Here is a 19,381-nt window from a genome sequence, read left to right on the forward strand (position 1 = left end):
TGTAATAAAATGAGGAAACAAACTTGTGCATTTTCCAATTACGCATGATTTAGCCTCCTTATGATAATTAAAGTCAGAAACACATATTGGTTTCTGGAAAAGGTTTAATATGAATTATCATAAAAATAACAGGAGGTAAGAAAATGTGTAACTAATTTAAGTTTATTTAACCTTTAATTGGTACTTTGTCTAGTCTAATACTCAACAATTAAACTTAATAATTGCAATCTAACAAGTTACGACACACGACGCAATGTTAAAAAGTTTCTCGTCGTGTTAACCTCTAACATTGTTCGAGTCTCTGATATCGTCACGTTTATTTACATACATTATCTTATATATATCATCATTAGTAACGAGGCCCTGTGCTCCAGTGACAACTTCGATATTCTTATAAATGCATAATTAATACTTGTATATACAACTCGTGTTGAAAAATAACGTCACAGAACAATATTCAGTAAAGTTATAAGCATGTGAATGTTCAAATTAATAGAGGCGGGTAAAAATCTTACTTACTTTCGTCGCTCGAAGAAACGTCTAGAACGCCACATTAGCGTCATCTGGTTATAAATATAACACGGTTTTCCAAATTCTATAAATAGGATATCGTTACTATTTAGAGAAAATGTTTGGAAATTCCCTTTCTAATATTAGAGTAAAGCATGTTCAGTATAATACATAGAGAATAAATGGCCAGTGCACAGTCTAGGACCTTGAGCTATTAAGCTACATGAAGGTCACATACAGACTAAGTACAAGGACATATAAACATAAACAAATTAATTTTTTCATAAAATGTTTAACTATGTATGTATGGAATATAGTTTTCTAAACGGCAAGGTGCGCGAAATAGTTTTAATCCTGTCAAATGTATAATACGTATACATTTGCTACATGGAAACCTGCGTTGCAAAGCATTGGAAAAATGAGAAATCGTCCATAGACGTTAAAAATCGGCATTAGAAATTACATTTTATTGTGTCGACCCATTGAGGAACCTGTAATTGCTGGCTTAAGAAATCCACAATGTATTCAGCATCACTCACTATATGTTTTGCCAGCTAGTTATTACCTCATTCCAATCTAACCCCTCCCCCCGGGAAACGGGTGTACATGTTTACCCAGGCTCTACAACAAGCATGTACATGTATCTAATTAGAATGGAATGTGTTTCAAACTCATGAACCTATATGATTTTTAAACGGTAAAGTATTTATTTGTCTTAACAAACTTCCATAGAAACAATTCTCAAATCACATATCATATAAAGATACTGCCCCCATTCTCATAAGGCTGTGCAAACATAGGAGGCAACGATTCTGCCCTCTGGCCATCTATCGATGGTCACCTTGAGGCACCTGTATGCTTGACAAATTATAATTATTGGACCATGACGCAATATACGGTCAAGATAACTTGCGGGGTTGGGATCATAAACATATTGTGTGTACCGGTAATTAAGAATCAAAACAAGCTGAATTGGGTACTTGTAGGTAGACTAGCCACCAATTAGTGGAGGACGTCATATAGTTTGAAGTGGATTTAATTCTGCATGATTGTTTTAAAGACGTGCAGTTTTTAATAAAGAATATGTAATTAAGCTGTTACGTACAATGCTTTTAGAACTTAAAATAGCAAGAAAAATATTATAAAAGTGTATATATTTTAATTAAAGACGATCCACAAGGGTATCGCTAGACAACTGATTGATAGGCACCAAATCTTTTTATTTAAAAGCTATGTATTACCCGGTATATGATTGTATTACTGATAGCTTATTTATAAAAGAAAAAGTGTCTCAAAAGCACATTAGGACTGGTTTTTGCTGCAATTCAAAGTTGTTTTTGACTTGTGAAAATGCTTGTATTTACTATTTCATGTAAATGATATATATATATTTAATGCAATTTACCCATAAAACATTTACTTTTGAAAACGTAATATAGACAATTTAAGATATGAAAAGGAAACTACTGATATAAAATTAAATAGACATATACTTAAAAAAAAAATAATCTGAAAAGGTTTTATTCATGTATACTAAAAAAATATCGTATTATATAGTTATGTATACTGTACATTAAATTGTAGATGTTGTAATTAAAAAAAAATAAACACTTAAAAATTATAATTATGTATCATTTCAAATTGAAGAACTTATTCTTCCCCGATCCCTAACTGTAACACATCACCTTGTCTGTCTAGGTCGGAATGTACCTGGACACCATGTCCACCTGAAGTGGACACCATGTTCACACGTATTGCACTCAGTGTCTACCTGTAGTCTAAATCTTGTGCACTCCGTGTCTACCTGTAGTCTAAATCTTGTGCACTCTGTGTCTACCTGTAGTCTAAACGTAGTGCACTCTGTGTCTACCTGTAGTCTAAACGTAGTGCACTCCGTGTCTACCTGTAGTCTAAACCTCGTGCACTCCGTGTGCACAAGGGTGTAACCTTTAGTCTACTACCAACTGTATAACACTGCATACGATGTACGGGTATCCATATATATTTCTTCTTCTTCTTCTTCTTCTTCTTCTTCTTCTTCTTGCCATTTTTATTATAACAAGTGATAATTTGGTAATCATGATATTAGATGAGCAGCACAGTATCAGTAAGAAATAAAAATAATCTTCATAACGATATTCAAACAATGAAAATTCCATTTCATATCGGTAGTCAGACCATTTTCCAGTAGTTCTTGGGAGGGTCGACAACTAATTCCAGTGGGGGTATCAAAGAGATTGACTTGATAGAAAATGTCTTTTAAATGTTGTTTATTGTGTCTGATTTCACAAAGTGTTGAATTAATGGATATTTAATAATCAAATTACCGTGTATGGACATATATTTACTTAATATAATTTTTATATCTAGACTACATTTAAATCGTCTTTATTTCCATATATCAAAAATGGCGAAATATGGACCCCCTACGGCAAAATGGTACATGTACCTGAAATCGGGAGGTATTTTAACCCTATTCATACAAAAAACTATAGTATTCATACTTTTGTAAGTAATTAAATTTTGTAAGAATATGAAGAACCTTTCATTTAGACTGTTAATTTTATCTTTTATACAAACATTAAAAAAATCTACCCTTGGAAAAAAACAAGTAAAAAACGGTGAAATATTGACACCCGCTCAATCTCATCGATCGACGCCCTGTGCACTGACCATGTTTTCTTTAAATCCTGCAAAATTGCAAACCATACATGCATGATGTATGGATATGATTTATATATTTAGCAATAATTAATTTCTATTTGTTTTAATACTAAATCCAACTCTCAGATTGTCAGATTCGTTTTCTTCATATACTATGAAGAAAAAAATCGGGGAATGGCGCGAAAATCCGACGTGATCATGACGTCACAACAGAGACGTCGACGTTGCGTATTGATTTAGATGCTTAAATGTTACATATATTAACATATTTATATTTATTACATACTTTGTTTACACCAATCTATATATGAAGTATTATAATATTTTCAACTATTACACCGACCGTTCAATAAAACCTTGTTATATTGCACGGTTCGAATTATATTGCACGCTCCCATGGAAACGTTATATTGCACGGTTCGAGATGTTATATTGCACGGCTTTAGGAACACCTCGCTGTTATTGTCTAGTTTTGTAGAAAACCTCCGAGGAATCGCGCGTAACAGTGAGTTACTTTTTTATGACGTCACAAAGGTTCACGTTCAATTTCGCGCTAGCTTTATAGATCTCGAAACAAGCACGTCATGTAGACGTTTATCGAGTAGAGGACGGACACGGCGAATGTATTAGATCAAAAGGCTGCATGCAGGTCTAATATTGTTAAAAAAGACAATAAGACATCCAAACCGGAGTTACAACGTGACGTACGTGGTTTATATGTCAATCTTCAATAGGATTTGAAGCTTTTCCGTACGGTACGGTGCTGATGATTTTGTTAAGTGATTGTCGTATTCATTTTATAATAATATTCAACTGAAAAACTGGTGATTATGTAATAAAACAAATATTTCATGGGTTACTGTGCTCTAGTTCATAATATTTACCCCTCGGTGATGGTAATCAACAAATATTATATTGCACTCGGCCTTCGGTCTCGTGCAATATAACATTTGTTGATTACCACCACCTCGGGTTAAATATTATGAACTAGAGCACAGTAGGCCATGAAAATATTTGTATAATATATACGTGTTCAACAAACATGTCAGACTTTCAAAACAAATTTTTATGGATCGGTCCGATGGAATCGGAGCACGTGCTCCGTTAGCGCCGAATATGGCAAAAAAAAAAAAAAAAAAAAAAATTAAGAGCATGTAGTATGAAGAAAAAGAATTTGCCAATGAGAAAGTAAGGTTTAGTATGAAAACCAATGATTAATTTTTTATTTTTATTCATAATAAATCCGACTTTCTGATTGGCAGACACACGTTTTTCTCCATATACTATGAAGAAAATAATCCGAGAATGGCGCGAAAACCCGACGTTATCATGACGTCATAATAGAAATATCGATGTTGCGTATTGATTAAGGAATAATAATAATAATTTTGCAATACCACTGCCCCTATTTTTACCAAATTACTCTCGAAGTCAACCATTATATAGGTAAAAACTGATCTTTTTCTGTGTTCCACCTCAAGGATTTCCTATGACTATTAGAATACAGAAATATGCATATTCACCTGTTGAAAAAAACATGTATGAATTCTTTTGCAATTAGTTTGACCTTCAAGCTATTTTTGTCGTAAAATGACTGGACTACAAGGCTCGTCACTTTTGTCTTTCTATATTCTTGCCAGCTTATATTTTAAAACTATATGAGCATTTACAGTATATATTCGTCAGTAAAATCTTTATATGCGGTAGCTATCATATTACATAATTTGCTTACACCAATCAATATATGAAGAAATATTATAATATTTTCTACCAACCGTTCTATAATATATATGTAATAGGAATGATATTCGTTCAATAAGTGGTATTGCCTGGCATATAATAGAAATAATAATATAACTTGCCCAACTATCTGGTCTGATGCGCCGTGGGAAACTTTTTATAAGCTTAGAACACAAATGGTGGACTGTTTCAAGGCGATTCCATTCGGTTTCAGATAGCGAGAACCAGAGTTCACATCCAAAAAGGCTACCTAGCATAACTAATATCTTGTACAATTTAGCAGCGGTCAATGGATTCAGATAGTGCCTTAGTATGCTTGGGTTAACATCCATACGGTTAAATATTGAACTTTTGAAACTTCAATTCTTTTCAGCATTATGCAGAGCAGATACATGCTTTACTGCAACGAGACTTTTCATACTGCGTCTCTTTCATGTATATTTTGGTATCTGCTGTCGATATTTGGAACATTTTTCACAAATATTAATTGCAAGACTTCTTGTACCAATTATTGTAAGATGGGATTTTCCCAGTGAAGCATTATTGGAAACATCTCAATAAGGCTGTCCTTGTCGATAAGTACACCTCACAGTGAGATGCGCATACGCATTAAGCAGGCTAGGCCTAAGAATTTGACTGAGGCTATACAGTTGTCAGTGGATTTTGAAGCCTACAACCGCTGCGAGAAGAAGTCAACAGAGGGTCAGTCATATCTCCGTAAGACTATATATAGCTACTGCTGAACCATCTGAACAGTCAGAGATGCTTAAGCTGTTGCAAGATATGCAGAAGAAGTTAGAGTCCTTAGAGAAAGATGTTGGGAAGATAAAAACTAAGAGCAAGCCAAACACAAAAACCAATACAGTCAAAAACAGAAGCTGTTTTAATTGTGGTGAGGAGGGACACTTCAGGAGAAACTGTCCTAAACCTAACAAAAAGAAAGATTTCAATAAAGATCAGAAACAGGCTGGTGCCCAGCAAGTAAGCACTCGCCGTCGACAGCGACAGAAGAAGCCGAGAGCTGGTATAGGGTCCTCAACTGCAGTGCAAGAGGCAGGCATGTATATAGCTGCCGAAGTGCACGGAACAAAAGTAAATCTTTCGGTTGATACGGGGGCGACAGTCACCATTATATCAGAGCGCGTCTTTGATCAAGTTCCGGATTCAGCGAAACCCCGACTGAGTCAAGTTCGCCAAGAGGTATTAACAGCCAGTGGTGAAAAAATAAAGGTCAAAGGAAAGGGCAGTTTTGTTATGAAACTGAACAGCACAAAGAATATTTGTGTTGAAGGCATTGTTGCCAAGATAAGTACCGATGGTATTCTAGGACTTGACGCTATGCAGAACCGTAATGGTTCCCTTGATTTCACAAGAGGTGTTCTCACTCTTGACGGTGTTGAAATACCGACAACCTATAAGGGCAGTATGGGTTGTTACCGACTTTCCTTGGTGGAGAAAGTGACACTCCCCGCCAACACCGAGGTTGTGGTTCAGGGAAAGGTATGCCTACCAGAGGGCGAAACCGTAAGTAATCTGCTTCTAGTTGAGAAACCCGGAACTTTCCTTGAAACGGAAAAGGCATTAGTCGCCAGGGCACTTGTACAGTATGATACCACTGTAAGATTGATGAATCTGTGTAACGAAAGTCAACAGTTTTACCCTGGGACGACGATTGCACATGTCAGCACTGTCGATAAGGTAATGGGAGATGTCGACAACACAACACCTAAGAAGACAGTCGGACTGAGGGCTGACATTCAATCACTATTGGATGAGTCCAAGCCCAATCTTACAGAAGAGCAGTAAAATGCTGCATACGAGTTGGTGATTGCAAATCAGGCACTGTTTACTGTCACTGACGACGATCTGGATAGAACAAGTGTAACGCAACATAAGATAAACACAGGGGGCGCCAGACCAATAAAACTATTGTTTGTTTGCTAAGGAAGTAATTTTCCTAGGCCACAAGATCTCGGAGGAAGGTATCTTTACTGGCCCTGATAAAGTGAAGAAAGTGGCAGAGTGGCCGGTGGCCGTCAACGTTAAGCAGTTACGATCATTCTTAGGATTCTGTAGTTACTACAGAAAATTTTTCAGGGACTTTTCTGCAATTGCAAAAAGTCTACACAAACTGACAGAGAAGGGGCGGAAATTTGACTGGACATCCCAGTGTCAAACAGCATTTGACACTCTGAAGAAAGAACTAACCAGCACAAAGACTTAAGCTCATCCTGATTTTAGTAAGGAGTTCATACTCGACACAGATGCGAGTCATGAAGCAATCGGGGCTGCACTATCACAGATAGTAGATGGTGTGGAGAGGCCAATAGCATTTGCAGGTCGTACATTGACCAAGGCGGAGAGGAAGTACTGTGTTACTCGCAAGGAGTTACTGGTAGTTGTTAACTTCACAAAATACTTCAGGCATTACCTGTATGGCAGAAAATTCACTGTCAGAACAGACCATAGTTCACTTAGGTGGTTACTGAATTTCAAAGACCCAGAGGGGCAAATGACCAGATGGTTGCAATTCTTAAGCTACTATGATATGCATATCGTCCATCGACCAGGCAAACAACATCAAGATGCAGATGGCCTGAGCAGGGTTCAGTGTCGCCAGTGTAACTATGATCCGGACTGGGAACAGAAGGCTGACGACATAACATCGTCATGTGCAGCCAACGTAATACAAAGTCAAGATCCCTGTAAGTCGGAGAACAAAGAGATACCACAGAAGTTCCTTGAGCGAAAAGCAAAAGGAAGATGATGACCTAGGATTGGTTATTGGCTGGGTCAGGGAAAAGGAACAGCCTGATTACAAGTCCATTGGTGGCAGAAACAAAACAGTAAAATCTCTGTGGCCACAGTTCGAAAACTGTCCATCCAAGATAACCTGTTGGTGAGGAAAACACAGAAGAACATGATTCAGGTTATCATACCTAGAGATGAGCGTCGCACGGTTCCTGACCATGCCCATGACAACAGAACAGCTGCTCATCTAGGAATAAGGAAGCCCTTGCAAAGATCCGCCAACAGTTTTACCGGCCTGGAATGCAAGATGATGTCAAACGATATGTCACAGGTTGCACACTTTGCGCTAAAAGCAAGAACATGACACAGACAAGAAAGCACCTATGCAGGTGACAGAGTCTGGCTATCCCATGGAGCGTATAGCCATGGACATTCTGTGCGAGCTGCCTGAGACTGATGATGGCAACAGACACATCTTGGTCACACTAAATGGACAGAGAGTTTCCCTATGCGAGATATGAGCGCTGAGACCGTAGCACGCATACTAGTGGAAGAAATTGTTTGTCGATTCGGAGTCCCAAGCATAATCCATTCAGGTCAGGGTTCTCAGTTCAAGAGTGCTTTATTTCAGGAAATGTGTCACATATTGCAGATTGAAAAGACCCGTACCACTCCCTACCACCCTCAGTCGGACGGTATGGTCGAGAGATTTAATAAGACATTGGTCACCATGTTAAGGGCCTTTGTGAATGAACGACACACTGACTGGGATAGACACTTACCTTATGTCATGATGGCATATCGGTCAACCGAACATGAGACTACCTCCCATTCACCAAATTTTATGATGGTTGGAAGAGAGACATCTACTCCACTTGATCTACAATATTCCATGCCACGGAACTTGAAAGCCTTGCCACAGAACACGTGGGCCTGGGAACTACAGGAGAAGATGGAAGATGCAAATCAGTTGGTCAGAGGAAATGTCAAAGGCCAGATGTTGCGACAGAAAAAGCTACATGACCAGAAACTTTCATGGCAACGGTTCAAAGCTGGTGATGATGTCTTTGCTTTCTTCCCTAATATCAAGCCAGGGCAAAGCCCCAAACTTGCTTGCCGCTGGAAAGGTCCATTCCGAGTGAATCAAAACTCACTGACGTGACTTATCGCGTACGTTGTGGGCGTAAGGGAAAGATGCAAGTCATTCATGTGGACCGCATGAAACCAAAGAAAACCCAGCAGTTACGAAATGAAAAGGCTGAAGATTTTGCAAAAGTTAAAGAGCAGCAGATAGTTGTTTCGGGGTTAAACGAGACCTAGACTTTTCCCGCCTCAGTTACCTCCCTTGCGTACGCTTCACTGAGGACCGGTAACGGGTAGCCATCTTGAGTGGGAATAGTCGATTTTCCAATTGTACGAGTCTTAAGCGGCGCGCCTATTTTCTTCAATGACATAAGCGATATGCCAGACATACGCGAAGCGAAAGTAGGTTTTCACTACATGCAGACAATCCGAAACCTGGCCTGAAATGAAGTAAAAAATAGGGTAAAAACACATTTGTTGGGGCATCTGCAATAGTGAATCCATGTTTAGTAGCAAAGAATAAATGCACAGGGTCACGTTGATTAATTTCCCTACGACAAATCGGCAGTTTGAACGATGTAAAGTGTAAATAAAGCGACACAAATATGTTAAAAAACATTATGTTGCGAGGAGAACTAGGACCACAAAACACCCAGATACCCAACCTGCATGTTGAACATCATGTATTGCAATAAAAGCAGCAAAACGGAGACCTAAAACAAGACATCATCAACTATATACCATTATCTTACATATTACATTACAGGGATTAATGCATGGACATGTAGGCCTAAGCTCTTACACGTACAAATGTAGCTATGACAGTTGTTTAGTAACTCTCATATTGAATTAAGGCATCGTAATATCTGCAGCATTTATTTTAATCTCTTTTAGAGTACCTTATGATATCTCAATAACATATATAACAATGTTTTATGTATGATAGATAGAGGATCTTAATCAGACTTACATTTTTTTTATTATGATTTATTAGGACAATTGATGGATGCAGGCTTGAAGCCTCTATATCCATATCAACAATATGCATTCATAAAATAAGTAAATAAATTCCAGTATATCAATGGCTATGATCCTACAATATAGACAATTAGATTTTAAAACAAATATTTTTCCAGTGTTTATGTAACATTACTTCAAAGTTGTATACAGTATCTGCATCTATAATATGTTGCGGCAAATTATTCCATATGTCTACTATTCTGTTACTGAAGAAATTCTTTCTTAATTCTAAATTGCAACGTTTCTTAAAAATTTTCTCAGAGTGACCTCTCTTGCCTGTACTGTCCATTTGGAAAAAGTTCTCAGTGACTCTATGATCATATATGTTTTTAACTATTTTAAAAACAGTTATAATGTCCCCTCTAGTTCTCCGATGTTGTAAAGTTGGAAGATTTAGTCTTTCTAAGCGTTCCTCGTATGTTAGGTTTTTGAGTCCCGGAATAAGTTTTGATGCCCTTCTCTGGACATGATTGAGTGTCTATGAACACTGTGGAAAGTGGCATATCAAAGCGTTTAAGGAGATTAATAAATTTAATATTATCAAGCCATGAGTGTAAGATTCTATTCAATTCTATATCAGATCAGTACAATTGTGTTATGGAAATCTAGATAGAACTTATATCAACTTTCCATTTCAAGAGTGGTGGAATCAAGCTTGGAGTTGACATTTTTTGTCAACAGAGACACTTGTGTGACATCATATTTTGATCATGACGTCATTATTTGTACCTATGATGTCTCAATAGTATTTTTAATTTACAGGTGTGTTGTGATATTAATGGCATTGCTAAACAGGCCAGTTGATTAGTTATGTGATAAATATACATTTGTGCTAGATATTATAACATGTCAAACTACTGTATATATATATTTTAAGAATCAAGCAAAATGCCAAGTCTACATCCTTATCCTTCTGTGATTCTAGCTAGTGGTTGTCATTTAAATAGTACCATTTACAATTTATATTGAATAAATAACTTTCTAGTGCTATTGTTACTTAGACATGACAAATTGCCCAAGCTAGAATCCAGTACATGTTGAAAAGACAATGTGACATCTCAATACTTTCACATTTTGAAGGAGCTGTACCCTTTAAAGTAAAGCCAGTTTTGGACCAAACTAATTGAATTTGCGGTGCAATACGTCTTGTGCAATCTTGAGAAGCAATTCATGGAAAAAATAAAAAATCACTCAATTGTAATAAATTTGTCATTTTATTCACTTATTTGTATAAAAAGTGTGTGCTTTATTGCTTATTTGTAACAGCATACACTAAATGTTTAAATAAATGCTATTGAAAAAAGGTAATGATCTATCAAATCCAATGAGTATATCCCTGTTTGGGTGTATTATAAATATCATGGTCATATGACGGTAATATTCAGATTTCTCAGAAATAATTGATTTATTGTTAACTTATTAATGCGATTTTATGCAATGAAACCTCTTTTGATTACATACGTTTCAATGAGTATGGACATTTTATCTCAATCACTTTCTTTTTGTGTTGTTTACATGAGGAAATCCCATATACACTGTAACCAATATATATGGAAGTTCACATCAGATATAGACCTTTTTGCTCTATATGCACTATTTTTAATAGACCTACATGATTTTATATACAGGTCCTGAAGAACTAGGTACTTTTTTCCTTCTTTCCCATTGAAATGCAGAGACACCTGGTTCATACTTTGCTATGATAGATTCCAGCAATGATTGTGGACAGTGATGACAATCTATTGCTTCACAAATCTTGTGGAAGTTAAAAAGCTGTCAGTCGGCCATATTGCATCATCTTCCAGACTTAATTTCCAGACTTCCCACAGGGGCTTGTCTCGATATCCTCAACAATTTTTGGTGCATAATTTTCCAAGATTCTCTATCAATTGTTCTAAGGTTGAATTAAAATCACTCATGTTCTTAATCTGATTGTCAATTGAATAGGCAAGACATGAAGTGGTCTAATTCCTCTGTGACTGTTCAAATGATTCATCCATATTCTCATACAATATATCCATTTTCTGAGTGTCTGGATGCAGCTGAAATATGAATAAAATAACTTGATTTTAGGCTGTCCTTCTAGATCTGTACATTCACTACTTAACACATTTTCATACAAACATTTTTTGTAGGAACAACACTTACTGCAATACAGTAAGGAATAGCTAGTTTTACATTACATATATAAATTATCTATAAGAGCACTTTAATTTCCATGAAACAACATGTTAGTAGATTTATAGATTTGAACATGTGATTCCTTCACAGTTGGTTTTATTAGTTTGACACCCTATTAATAACCAAGGTCATGTAACGACATGTCAGGTTTATTTGTGGAGGAAAGCCACTGATAAGTGGTCAGTTCCTACCAATTGCTCCACATGGGATTCTAGCTTGCAAACCAGAGGTAGAGGGCTTGTAGTAGTATGTCGAGACATAAACCACTCGACCACTGCACCCAACCCCCCTCCTCCCCATTGATAATGAAAAGATTTCATATAAGGTTACCAAATCTTTTGGTTTGATTGATTAATCCAAACCTTAGTAAAACAAATATTGAAAAATTAGCAACTTGTTTCTTAGCATTTATTAGCATAAAAAAATCCTGCATATACCGCCGTTGTACCTGTTTTCAGTTTCGCAGTGAAGTTTTTATGTCCAAAGATTCTCTGTCACAGGCAAGACATGGATCGTAGGTGTCCAAAGTATTCTTTCTCACCCCATGATGATCAGATCATTCAATACAGCTAGAATACCTGTAAAGTATGATAAATATAAGTTCAGCACATACCTTATACATACATTTTCTACAGGTTTATGTTTTTTTTCAGTTCCAAATGCATCTGTAATGCATTTTCTTATATTGAAAAAAAAAACCAAGAAAAATACAGATATATTTATAGTACTAGTAAGTACAGTAGTAATGTAATTTAATCCATTTCAGCTATATACTTGTTGTAAATTTGTATGTGTACTTTCAACCTATGACCTATATAACAAAATCTAGTGAAAATGAAGTTTGATTACTAAAGATGCTTCATCGCCGACAGAGCGTAAATAATTATTATCATTTGGACAAAAAATTAAGATTAAATGTGTATTTATATTACATCTAACTAACACAAAAATAAATATATACCAAAAATTTATTTTGCTATTGTTGTCTGCACAATCAATACCTAATTCCATATGACTTTACCACCACACCTCCCAACTGGGAAAAGTTATACAACAAAAGGGGCTGCAATAGAGGCTCCAGCCTGGTTTCAAAAGTCATCCTGAGGAAATTATTATGTTTGAGGAGCTTTTTTCCAAGCTGATAATTTAATAAACATATATTTTGACTTTGCAAATGATTTCTTAAACATATACTTTATTACTGTTTATAAAACGACATGATTGTTTTTATCAGATAATCGAAATATTTTTTTTATTTTGGTCTACATTTTTACTAACCTGTCAATAAAAATGCAGTTGGCTGACATGACCTCTCCCGTGGATTTCTTTATGGAAAACCATAAATGGCAATATTTCCAGTTCATGAAGATCTGATATCGCCTTAGCCAGGAACATTATACAAATGTTGCCAGTATATGTTGAAGATCAAACTTTTAGCATGCCGGCTTTCAACAAATAATCGGCAGACCTCACAACTCCTATATGCTCCAAGTCTCATTTTGTCAGTAATCAGACGATTGTGTATAAACGGTAGTCAAAAATATCATACAAGATAAATGTTGGTGATCGAGATGTAAAATCTAGATCTAATGTTATAATAGATCGGGTGATTTCACTGCCTCACACAGTTCTGAATCAATAAGCTCAACTTTTTAAAAATTGTACGTAGAGATCCCTAACTGATAGGTACATTGATGTAAAGCTTAAATATATTAAGTCATTGCTCGCTGCCATTTGTAAACAAAGTAATTCCGGAAGTGTTTTTGTGTCTGGTGTTGGCGATTATAAAGGTGAAAACCAAACCGGAGAGTCCGATTCCGTCATGACAAAGTAAAAAAAAGAATTTTCTATTAATGTTTAGTTGAATTCATTTTGATATCCGCATGTAAATAAAAAAATATATAATTTACATTAATTTGGAATTCTTTACATTGCTTAATCAATACGGATAATATGCAAATAAGTAAGTAATGTATGAATCAAATGCATGGCTTTATGAAAAATGCATTAAAGATGCTCCACCGCTGACAAATGGTAGTTTTTCACTATTAAGAACAGGAGCAGACGATTAAGTATTTTTCTTTAGTTACAAAAGATACTTAAATTACACCATTACCACCATTGAAAAGTTTGAGCTTCTAATTTACTTCAAGTCAAAAATATAAAAAATAATTAATTGCATCCCGAAAAATTCAGTGGCACTATATTCTAAATGGAATGAAGTACTAATTGCTCATGCACCAAAGGCAAAATAAATAATTTTATATATTTTGATGTGTAAATTAGACATATATATACACGATTAAACACCAATTATTGTTCAAATAATGAATATCATTTATGCTCTGTCGGCGGTGGAGTATCTTTAAAACTTAGTGCTTAAAATTTACATGAAATATTTTTATCTTAAATGAATGCATATCATACCAACCAATGAAAGAAAACCAGAATATTTAGTTTTGTCACGCTTGCACTTAATTAATGACGATGAAACAATCAGAACGAAAATAGATAACCTCAATTTAAATTTTGTGTGTCCTCTCTATACCTGTGCATTATACACATCATAAATTTGATATATAATCATGATTTAAAAAATATTCTATTAATGTTTAGTTGAATTCATTTTGATATCCGCATGTAAATAAAAAAAAACATTTTTACAATTTACATTAATTTGCAATTCTTTACATTACTTAATCAATATTGATAATTAATGTATGAATCAAATGCACGGCTTTATGATTAATGCATGTGTATATTTAGTGCTTAAAGTTTACATGAAATATTTTTTATCTTAAATGAATGCATATCATAACAACCAATGAAAGAAAACCAGAATATTTAGTTTTGTCACGCTTGCACTTAATTAATGACGATGAAATAATTAGAAGGAAAGAAGATAACCTCAATCTAAATATTGTGTGTCCTCTCTATACCTGTGCATTATACACATCATATATTTGATATATAAACATGATTTTCTTTTCTTGTTCATAAATACTTTAAAGTGTATCAAAATCTTACTAAATGGTTGTTTTCTAACGCCTACCCTGACATCACCTCAGTTTTCGCCTTCGGTTGAGTGCTAGCCCCTGTGAGGTAGGCTCTGGGTTCTGTTCCCTGGCCGAGACACACAAAAAACTGTGAACGTGGTAGTTTTTGCTCCTGTACGTCATGGATGTTTCGGTCTACGAAAATGTGTAAATGGCATAAGTTACCGCGTCATGTTGAAATATCACAAGTGTTAACGATTTCCCATTGGCGAGGTTATTGAGCAAAGAAAAAACGGTAATGTAAATATTAACTAATGAGTACTTCTATACTCGGGATAAATTTTATCGACACATGAAAAAATGTTTAACAAACGTTTGTGAAATTCGCAAAGGTGTATTTCACAAATAGAATACTATTAATGTACAATTGCATTGATTCCAATTAATATGCAACGTTAGTTTATTTATTGTAACATCACTGTAATGTAAAATTTTTGCGTCATTTTCATTTTTTTTTTCTTATTTTTATAGTGGTATGAAAACATAGCCAATCAAAGAGTCAGATTTAGTATGAAAACAAAGAAAAATAATAATATTGCTGTGGAGAATTACAAATTAATTAGGTTTATAATTCATGTTGAATGGTAGTACGGGGAGAGGAAGGTTGTTTTACTCCGCCAGTACAGACGTTGTAGAAGTGAAACTAAGAGTTGTATCCTTGATAGATCAAGAATGACAGCAATTGAAGTCAAATCAAATTAAAAAATATTCTATTAATGTTTAGTTGAATTCATTTTGATACCCGCATAGAAATAAAAAAAAACATTTACAATTTACATTTATTTGCATTGCTTCATAAATATGGATGATATGCAAATAAATAAGTAATGTATGAATCAAATGCACGGCTTTATGATAAATGCATGTATATTTAGTGCTTAAAGTTTACATGAAATATTTTTATCTTAAATGAATGCATATCATAACAACCAATGAAAGAAAACCAGAATATATAGTTTTGTCACGCTTGCACTTCATTAATATCGATGAAACAATTAGAACGAAAGACGATAGCCTCAATCTAAATATTGTGTGTCCTCTCTATACCTGTGCATTATACACATCATATATTTGATATATAAACATGATTTAAAAAATATTCCATTAATGTTTAGTTGAATTCATTTCGATACCCGCATGAAAATAAAAAAACAACATTTTTACAATTTACATTAATTTGCAATTATTTACATTGCTTAATCAATATTGATAAATAATGTATGAATCAAATGCACAGCTTTATGAAAAATGCATGTATACTTAGTGCTTAAAGTTTACATGAAATATTTTTATCTTAAATGAATGCATATCATAACAACCAATGAAAGAAAACCAGAATATATAGTTTTATCACGCTTGCACTTAATTAATGACGATGAAATAATTAAAAGGAAAGAAGATAACCTCAATCTAAATATTGTGTGTCCTCTCTATACCTGTGCGTTATACACATCATATACTTGATATATAAACATGATTTTCTTTTCTTGTTCATCAATATTTTATAGTGTATCAAAATCTTACTAAATGGCTGTTTTCTAACGCCTACCCTGACATCACCTCAGTTTTCGCCTTCTGTTGAGCGCTAGCCCCTATGAGGTAGGCTCTGGGTTCTGTTCCCTGGCCGAGACACACAAAAAACTATGAAAGTGGTAGTTTTTGCTCCTGCTTAGCGCTCACCATAAAGGGAGTGGAAACGACTGTTTCGGCCGTTGTTAGCATAATGTGACCTTATGGGTTGTGATTTTTGGTGTGAAAGGCGGCATGCTTCCTTGTTATACCACCATAAAAAGGACAATACAACATACACACATCATACCGAATACATACGAGCCGTCCTTACATGACCCTCGCTGTTAAATATTTAAATATAGATTGAACACTGTTTTAATTGCGTAAGCGCTACAGGTAGAATATGACTGTATCCAATTGAGTTCATAACCTTTAACGCAATCAAAACGCTATTCAATCTATACATTTACATAAATAAGTATACGTTTACGTGTTCGTAGTCAAATTTAAAACAGTGTTTGGTTGCTAAATTTGGGTATTTTATGTTACAGTAGTCAGGATGACCAAAGATATAGCTCCGATTGTTGAAGCTGCAGTTTTAATTTGAAATATGACAATGGTACCTTTAAATTTATTGTAAATTTTATGTAGATAACTGAGGCGGAACAACTATGTATCGTTGTCAATGTAGCAATGCGTTTTCCGAACAAGAGCTGCCATATTTGATTTTCAACCGAGAAAAGTAACTGTGATATTGCCTTGCCTTTTGATGATATGGCGTTGAGACTGCTGTATGTTTCGCCATGGATGTTTCGGTCTACTACGAAAATGTGTAAATTGCATATGTTACCGCGTCATGTTGAAATATCACAAGTGTTTTAAACGATTTCCCATTGGCGAGTTATTGAGCAAAGACAAAACGGAAATGTAAATATAACTAATGAATACTTCTGTACTCGGGATGAATTTTATCGACGCATGAAATAATGTTTAACAAACGTTTGTTAAATTCGCGAAGGTAAAATTTCACAAATACAATACTATTAATGTACAATTGCATTGATTCCAATTGATATGCAACGTTAGTGTATTTATTGTAACGTCACGGTAATGTAAAATTTTTTGCGTCATTTTCATTTTTTTTCTTATTTTCATAGTGGTATGAAAACATAGCCAATCAAAAAGTCCGATTTAATATGAAACAAAGAAATAAAATTATATTGTGTGGAGAATTACAAATTGATTAGGTTTATAATTCATGTTGAATGGTAGTAGGGGGAGAGAATGGTTGCTTTACTCCGCCAGTACAGACGTTGCAGAAGTGAAACTAAGAGTCGTATCTGTGATAGATCATGAATGACAAAGAAATTGAAGTCAAATGAAATTAAAAAATATTCTATTAATGTTTAGTTGAATTCATTTTGATACCCGCATGGAAATTAAAAAAAAAAAAACAATTTACATTTATTTGCAATTCTTTACATTGCTTCATAAATATGGATAATATGCATTGAAGTAAGTAATGTATGAATCAAATGCATGGTTTTATGATAAATGCATGTATACTAAGTGCTTAAAGTTTACATGAATATTTTTATCTTAAATGAATGCATATCATAACAACCAATGAAAGAAAACCAGAATATTTAGTTTGGTCACGCTTGCACTTAATTAATGACGATGAAATAATTAGAAGGAAAGAAGATAACCTCAATCTAAATATTGTGTGTCCTCTCTATACCTGTGCATTATACACATCATATATTTGATATATAAGCATGATTTTTTCTTTTCTTGTTCATCAATATTTTATAGTGTATCAAAATCTTACCAAATGGCTGTTTTCTAACGTCTCCCTTGACATCACCTCAGTTTTCGCCTTCTGTTCAGCGCTAGCCCCTGTGAGGTAGGCTCTGGGTTCTGTTCCCTGGCCGAGACACATAAAAAACTGTGAACGTGGTAGTTTTTTTGCTCCTGCTGAGCGCTCAGCATAAAGGGAGTGGAACGACTGATTCGGCCGTTGTTAGCATAATGTGACCTTATGAGGTGTGTTTCTTGATGTGAAAGGCGGCATGCTTCCTTGTTTATACCACCATAAAAAGGACAATACAACATACACACATCATACCGAATACATACGAGGCCGTCCTTACATGACCCTCGCTGTTAAATATTTAAATATAGATTGAACACTGTTTTAATTGCGTAAGCGCTACAGGTAGAATATGACTGTATCCAATTGAGTTCATAACCTTTAACGCAATCAAAACGCTATTCAAGCTATACATTTTACATAAATAAGTATACGTTTTACATCATCAAATTTAAAACGGTGTTGGTTGCTAAATTTGGGTATTTATGTTACAGTAGTCACAGGATGACCGAAGATATAGCTCCGATTGTTGAAGCTGCAGTTTAATTTGAAATATGACAATGGTACCTTTAAATTTATTGTAAATTTTATGTGGATAACTGAGGCGGAACGATTATGTATCGTTGTCAATGTAGCAATGGTTCCAAACAGGAGCTGCCATATTTAATTTTTCAACCGAGAAAAGTAACTGTGATATTGCCTTGCCTATTAATGGTATGGCGTTGAGCTGCTGTATGTACGTTATGGATGTTTCGGTCTACGAACGATCCGAAGACTAAATTGTTGGTAATCATGACTTTCATTTTCTTGTATGGAGGATAGACAAGTGTTTGCATGTTATGTGTTTATGAGTGTGTAATAAAGCCGATGATACTGTTTCGGATAATTCTTTTTTTTTATCTGAAAACCTGTACGTGATCTGTTAACCAATAATTCGCTTAGAAGCTCCCAGAGTTGTTCTTTAATCAAATGTTCTGTATATTCAGGTAAG

The 19,381-nt window shown here is 34.9% G+C and overlaps 1 long non-coding RNA gene across 1 annotated transcript; it reads right to left on the minus strand.

Moving 5' to 3' along the window:
* Window positions 1-10,963: 10,963 nt before the first annotated feature.
* On the minus strand, window positions 10,964-13,707 carry LOC138304826 (uncharacterized). Its single transcript, XR_011205642.1, has 2 exons — window positions 13,228-13,707; window positions 10,964-12,527 (listed from the first exon to the last, which is right to left on the minus strand). It is a non-coding gene; the product is annotated as an uncharacterized lncRNA (long non-coding RNA).
* Window positions 13,708-19,381: the final 5,674 nt, after the last annotated feature.

The sequence above is a fragment of the Argopecten irradians genome, chromosome 1, assembly GCF_041381155.1.
Source record: "Argopecten irradians isolate NY chromosome 1, Ai_NY, whole genome shotgun sequence".
In the NCBI taxonomy this organism is placed as follows: Eukaryota; Metazoa; Mollusca; class Bivalvia; order Pectinida; family Pectinidae; genus Argopecten; species Argopecten irradians.